The 7,851-nt window shown below is 44.9% G+C and overlaps 1 pseudogene; it reads left to right on the forward strand.

The window, feature by feature from the left end:
* Window positions 1–1,095: 1,095 nt before the first annotated feature.
* On the forward strand, window positions 1,096–6,756 carry LOC132612717 (uncharacterized; annotated as a pseudogene).
* The last annotated feature ends 1,095 nt before the right edge of the window (window positions 6,757–7,851 follow it).

Genomic DNA, 7,851 nt, shown 5'->3' on the forward strand with positions numbered 1-7,851 from the left:
TACCCTAGCCTATCTATAGACGTTTAGAGAGTTGAGAACGGTATTCTGGGATTATTCAAGGATTTTGTAAGCCACCATTCTCCTCTTTATCTCTTTAGTTTATTTTTCATCTTTTCAACCCTAGTCTATTCATTGCTTCTCTTGGCTATGATCGAACCATGAGTAGCTAATCTCCTAATTCTAGGGTTGTGGCGAAAGACTTGAAAGTTGATGTGATGATAATTTCTATCTATTGATTTTCCATATTGTGGGTTGCTTATTTATTCTTGGTTTAAATTGTTTGATTATCTGGCCAATAGTTAGACACTATCTGTGGTGCGTGGATTGAACTTGAGAAAGGGAATTCACGTACGTAATAAGAATAAATAGAGTTTGTTCGATTTAATCGTTTCGCTAATGAGGATAGAGATATACCCTTTAGCCCTACTTAGTTGAATACGGTAAAATAAAGGCGTTCTTGTTATATCTAATGACCATAGAGATATAGGCATTAAAGTAACATCTACAGGCTTGTGAGTAGTTCGAGAGAATATCATAAAGCATAATTAACCCGTCAACTAGTAACCCTGGAAATAAAATAGGTGGAATTGTCTGAAGATCAACTGGATTGTCGAAAGCCATAACCCTAGATCTTTCTCTCATCTGATAATTCTTACAATCTTTGTCAAGGTAGTCCCAATCACAAAATCACCCATCATAAATTGTTTACTTTTCAGTTTTAGTTTAGTACAACAAACAGCTTGGTTTTTACTCTCTTGAATAGTTTTATTCGAATTTGAATTAGTTTAACAGTATAATCTAAGTCCCTGTGGGATCGATATCTGGACTTAACAGTCTATATTACTTGTACGACCACGTATACTTGCGTGTGCGTTTGGGAGCAACAAGTTTTTGGCGCCGTTGCCGGGGACTTAGAAAAATTTACTGTTCTCTAGTTTGAGTTTGTTTTTTTTCTATTCAAGTCTTTACTCCTCTTCGTTGTTCTACTTGTGATTCTTTAGGCTTCTCTGGTTTATGCCAAGCACTAGAAGTTCAGGACAACCGTTAGTTGATCTTGATCCAGAAATTGAAAGAACCCTCTGACGACAGAGACAAATGGCTAACGAAGCAGCGAGACTTGCTCTTGAACAGGCAGAAAGGGATAGAGCAAGAAACGCAGATGAACAGGGAAACCAAGCAGCTGCGAGGGCACAAGAACAACGAATTCTGTTATCCAGTTATGTCAGGCCAAGTCTGGCGACCATTGCTAAAGCTATTGTTAGGCCTGATATTGCTGGAAATTTCGAACTAAAAGAAGGAACAGTGCGACTGGTGCAACATACGTGCCAGTATATGGGTAAATCTAGTGAAGACCCGCATAAGCACTTAATGCAGTTCGTGGAATTGAGCGAGAATTTCCAATATAGAGATGTCCCCGACGATTATGTGAAGCTGTCCTTATTTCCGTTCTCACTTATTGGCGAAGCAAGAGAATGGTTGACAAATCTACCTGCAGGTTCTATCACTTCTTGGGAAATATTATCAAATAAGTTTATCGACAGGTTCTTCTCACCCAAGAAGACAAAGGAGCTGCGAGGAAGAATTGCCAATTTCACCCAAAGAGACTCTGAATCTCTACCACACGCTTGGGAGAGATATAAGGGCTATCTGCGAGATTGCCCCCATCACATGCAGCCAAAAGAGATCATTGGCAACTATTTCGTAGAGGGTCTCAACCACGAATCAAGGGCCCTGTTGAATGCTTCAGCTCAAGGTCAGATATTAAACAAAACATATGAAGAAATGGAGGATCTCCTTGAGATGTTGTCTGAGGGTCATCATGAGTATAATGAGACTAGCAGGGCATTACCACAAAAGGCTGCTGGAGTTCTTAAAGTTGATGATGTTGCAGCCATTCGGGCTGATATAGGTACTCTTACTAATGTGATGTTGAGGGTGTTTCCTCAAGCTCAGCAGATTCAACCAGTTCAGCACATTCAGCAGGCAGCATGTGTAGGTTGTGGTGAACCTCATGATTACAACAATGGTCCATTGAATCCAGAGTCTGTCTATTTTGTGGGGCAGCAGAATCGCGGTATTGGAAATCGGGGGAACTATTATGGGAATAACTTCAACACTCCATTTGGAAAGCAGGATTTCCACAAACCGAACAATTATCAACAACCTCAAGCACAGCCATCCAGCAATTTAGAGGAAATGATGAAGCAGCTCATAGCTCAAAACCAGGCGATGCAGCAGCATAATCAGAAAATTCAGAGTGAGATGCAGAAATCGATTCACGAGCTTGAGCGTCAGATGGGGCAGATGGCTCTTATGCAGAATGTCAGACCTCCGGGTGCGCTTCCGAGTGATTCTGAAAAAAATCCAAAAGAATTCAAAGCAGTCACCTTGAGGAATGGTAGAGAGCTAGAGGAAGTGCCACAGAAAAAGAAGAACATAGCAGAGGCAGAACTTATTCCTGCTAAGCGAGCAGAACCAAAGCAAACAGCCGCAGAGCATCAGGTAGAAGAAGTGGTCCGACCACCCCCTCCCTTTCCACAGCGACTACAGAAACAGAAAGCGGATTCGGCTTGCAGGAAATTTCTTGAACTCTTAAAACAGGTACACATCAACATACCTCTGGTGGAGCTTCTACAAGAAGTCCCAAATATGCAAAATATATTAAAGATGTGGTCGCAAACAAACGTTGTTGGACAGAGTTTGAGACAGTTGCACTTACTGAGGAGTGCAGTTCTAGAGTGAGGAGTAAAATCCCGCCAAAGTTGAAAGATCCGGGCAGTTTCACAATTTCAATTACGATTGGCAACATTGAGGTTGGGCTAGCATTGTGTGATTTGGGTGCTAGTATTAATCTGATGCCCACCTCTGTGTTCCGGACATTGGGTTTGGGGGAGCCAAGGCCAACCACTATTACTTTGCAGTTGGCTGATCGCTCTCTTGCGTACCCTGATGGTATTATTGAGGACGTTCTTGTGAAGGTAGGCCCATTTATTCTGCCAGTTGACTTTGTGATACTTGACTATGAGGCAGATAAGAGTGTTCCTCTCATCATGGGGAGAGACTTCTTGGCTACTGTTGATGCTGTTATCCGAGTGAGGGATGGAAAGATGTCCATGATGGTTAATGGGCAAGAAACGACTTTTGATGTGTTTAAAGCCACCAGACTTCCATCCCATTATGAGGAATTGAAAATGATTTCTGTGGTGGAACCTGAGCTCACAAATGCCGAGTTGGATCACTTCCTAGCCTCGCGAGACCCTTTGGAAACAGCTTTGGTATATGGGGAAGAGCTGATGATCGATGCAGAAGTGGAGGAGTGTCTTAGCATTCTTGACACTTCATGTGCTTATCTACGAGCACATACACCGTTTGAGGAGCTGGACAGACCAGAATCATGGAAGAAGCCGAAACCATCTATCGAAGAGGCGCCCGTTCTTGAATTGAAGTCATTGCCTCCTCACCTTCGCTATGCTTTCTTGGGTAGTGGAGACACACTGCCCGTAATCCTCTCTGCTTATCTGAATGAGGTACAGGTGGAACGAGTATTGCGCGTGCTAAGAGATCGGATCCGAGCCCTTGGGTGGTCGATAGCTGATATTCGGGGTATTAGTAGCTCATTTTGCATGCACAAAATTTTATTGGAGGAAGGCAGCAAATCCAGTATTGAGTGTCAGTGGCGACTGAACCCGATCATGAAGGAAGTGGTGAAGAAAGAGGTAATCAAGTGGCTTGACAGCTGCATTATTTACCCCATACCGGACAGCAATTGGGTGAGTCCTGTACAATGTGTCCCGAAGAAAGGGGGCATAACTGTGGTGGAAAACGAGAAGAACGAATTGGTGCCTCAACGAACTGTCACGAGCTGGAGGATATGCATCGATTATCGAAAGTTGCACAACGCCACCAGAAAAGATCATTCCCTTTACCCTTCATGGATCAGATGCTCGATAGATTGGCAGGGCATGATTATTATTGCTTTCTGGATGGTTATTCGGGTTACAACCAGATCATGATCGCGCCCGAGGATCAGGAAAAGACCACATTCACTTGTCCATATGGCACGTTCGCATTCCGGAGGATGCCTTTCGGTTTGTGCAATGCACCAGGTACCTTTCAGCGATGCATGATGGCTATCTTCACCGACATGGTGGAAAATTATGTAGAGGTATTTATGGATGACTTTTCTGTCTTTGGAGATTCCTTTGATGACTGTTTGAACCATCTGGATGCCGTGTTAGCACGCTGTGAAGAAACAAACTTGGTACTCAACTGGGAAAAATGCCATTTCATGGTCCGAGAAGGAATTGTTCTTGGGCACAAGATATCAGGCAAGGGAATAGAAGTCGACAAGGCAAAGATTGAAGCAATTGAAAGATTACCACCACCTGTTTCAGTTCGGGGAGTGCGCAGCTTTCTTGGGCATGCTGGCTTCTACCGACGGTTCATCAAAGACTTCTCTAAGGTTGCCAATCCACTGTGCAGGCTTTTAGAGAAGGATATGAAGTTTGTGTTCAATGAAGCCTGTCTGACGGCTTTTGAGGAGCTGAAACGAAGGCTGGTATCTGCTCCTATTATCGTAGCACCCGATTGGTCTCTACCATTTATCCTAATGTGTGATGCAAGTGATTTTGCTGTGGGCGCTGTCCTTGGTCAGAAAAGGGACAGAATCTTTCACCCTATTTATTACGCCAGCAAAACACTTGATGCAGCCCAGATGAACTACACTGTCACAGAAAAGGAGTTATTGGCGGTTGTCTACGCCTTTGACAAATTCCGATCATACCTAGTGGGCACGAAGGCGATTGTCTACACTGATCACACGGCAGTCCGTTACTTGTTTGCAAAGAAGGATGCAAAGCCAAGGCTTATCCGTTGGGTGCTGCTTCTTCAAGAGTTCGACATCGAGATCTTAGATCGAAAGGGTACAGAAAATCAGGTGGCAGATCACTTATCGAGGTTAGAGGATCGAGAACATGTTGATGAAGCAGTGGGGATTAACGAGACGTTTCCGGACGAACAACTTTTTGCTCTTAAATCAACTGAGGTGCCATGGTATGCAGACATGGTGAACTTTATAGTGAGTGAGATTTACCCTCCTGGTGCTAACCACGAGAAGAAGAAGCGGATTCTGCATGACAGTCGTTTCTATGTGTGGGATGAGCCATATCTTTACCGGGTTGGCACAGATCAGTTAATCAGAAGATGTGTTCCAGAGGACGAGGTCTCAGCAATTCTTGAGAAGTGTCATTCATCACCCTATGGAGGACATCATGCTGGGGACAGAACAACAGCCAAGATACTTCAGTCCGGGTTCTACTGGCCAACTCTGTTCAAAGACGCTCATGAATTTGTGCGTGCCTGTGATAGCTGCCAGAGAACCAGAAATATTTCCAAGCGTCATGAAATGCCTTTGAAGGGCATCTTGGAAATCGAGTTGTTGGATGTGTGGGGTATTGACTTCATGGGTCCCTTTATACCATCCAAGGGAAATAAATACATATTGGTGGCTGTAGACTATGTTTCGAAGTGGGTGGAGGCCATTTCACTTCCCACCAATGATGCTAGTGTGGTGGCGCGATTTCTGAAAAAGAACATTTTTACGAGGTTTGGGACCCCGCGGGCCATCATCAGTGATCAAGGTACACACTTCTGCAATCGGCTCTTTGATAAACTGTTGCTCAAGTATGGGGTGAAACATAAGATAGCGACTGCTTATCACCCTCAGACAAGTGGTCAAGTAGAGGTATCGAACAGGGAGATCAAGAGGATTTTGGAAAAGACTGTGAGTGTAAGTAGGAAAGATTGGTCATTGAAGCTTGATGACGCTCTGTGGGCATACAGAACAGCTTACAAAACTCCGATCGGTACGTCCCCTTATAAGCTCGTTTTTGGTAAGGCATGTCATCTACCAGTCGAGCTTGAGCATAGAGCATATTGGGCGATCAAGAAGCTGAATCTCGACATGGTTCAAGCTGGAGAGAAGAGACTGTTGCAGCTGCACGAGTTGGAGGAATTTCGCTATCATGCTTATGAAAACGCGAAAATGTATAAGGAGCGCATCAAAAGGATTCATGACAGGCACATCCAATCTCGTGACTTTGAGCCTGGGCAGTTAGTACTGCTGTATAACTCCAGGCTGAAGATTTTCGGTGGAAAGCTAAAGAGCAAATGGTCCGGACCATTCGAGGTAGTTCGAGTGACTGCACATGGTGCTGTCGAGCTTAAAAGACCCCACTCGGATGAGACATTCTTGGTGAACGGACAGAGAGTGAAGCATTACTACGGGGAGGCCACTGACCGTGCAAAGACCACCATCGATCTGGAAGAGGCTTGAAGGGCGCCTGCGTCGTGCCGCGACGTTAAATCAGGCGCTGCTCGGGAGGCAACCCGTATGTGTAAAAAAAAAAAAAAAAAAAAAAAAAAAAAAGTGTGTCGTGCCACGACCCTAACTAAGGCGCTTGATGGGAGGCAACCCAACAATTTGTAAGATATAAGTCACGTTTGTTCATGTTGCAGGAATCGAGCGGAAACGAAGAAAACAGACAAAGTGCCCAGTGATTCGCGCAATATACCCGCGATGCGGTCAAATCGCGCATCACAAACTCAGAAATGCCCAGTGATTTGCGCGATATACCCGCGATGCGGTCATATCGCGTGGAGATCTGCAGCTTCGAGCGATGGACCCGCGATGCGGACCGATCGCGCGGGTCGACCCGGTTTGTATATTTCTTTTCACTAATACAGGGTATACACGGACCCCCCTCTCATTTTTCATTACACAGCATTCCTCAACCATTCCCATTCTCCTTGAATACGAAAATTTTTTTTTGCCCATCCCCCCATTCCCTCTCTCACACAAACAACTTCTGATTGTAATCCATCCCACATCAACACCACAAGGTAAGTGTTCACCTTCTCTATTTTTCTCTCTCCGTGTCATTATGTTGGTTATGTGTAGAGTAGGGATATGGGTATGGGCGAATTGAGGGCGGGGATTGGTATTGCTTGTGTAATAGGTGTGAATGTGGATAGAATGTAAGTCCCATTGCATAAGGGAGGGTTCTTCAACCCCCATTGTTACTCAAAGTAAAGGGACGAATTTACGCCCACAAAGTGCTCGATGAAAGTCCCAAACCAGGTTTTTGTGAATTTGTGAAGTCTTGAGTAACAATGGAACATTAACCGAGCCTAGGAACCCTTGTGTACGGCACCTCACCACCAAATTCAAATTGTGAGGAAAGGCAATTCCTGTTTCTTCCTAATCAACATGACGATCGTATACCTTGTTTTTACTTGCTAGGTCTTGTAGGAGTAGTAACTTCTTTTGATTTTTCTTTCCACTGTATAGTTTGCAGTAAGTGTGGGGTTGTTTCCCGACCCCTTCATGCCTAACCGAAACCTCTTGTTTGGTAATGCATTGTTTTGCAGGCAACATGGTTCACAGCAAATCCAAGGGCAAAGCTGTCGCCTCCTCCTCCCAAGGTACAAAACGAGGGCGAGCACAGAACCCGCTCAAAGAGAAAAAGGGGAAAACGTCCGGTAAAGGCAAGCATCCCGCGGTGGTTATTCCCCCAGAAACTAAAAGGACAACAAACCCCCACCTCTCGGGGGAAGGAGCGGAGTGGTATGCGGGGTTTGACACCTCGAAAGGGTACTACCATGAGCGGGCAATCAGTAGAGCCCCTTTGAAGAGGAACTTTCGGGATATCCATGACCGTATAGTTGCCATGGGATGGACATCGGTATTCGAACAACCGGGGCCTGTGAACATCGATCTGGTTTTGGAACTCTATGCGAGCGTCCCAACCCGTCTGCCTCGAGAATCTGTGCACTTTCGAAGAAATTGGGTGC

The sequence above is a fragment of the Lycium barbarum genome, chromosome 1 (genome assembly GCF_019175385.1).
Source record: "Lycium barbarum isolate Lr01 chromosome 1, ASM1917538v2, whole genome shotgun sequence".
In the NCBI taxonomy this organism is placed as follows: Eukaryota; Viridiplantae; Streptophyta; class Magnoliopsida; order Solanales; family Solanaceae; genus Lycium; species Lycium barbarum.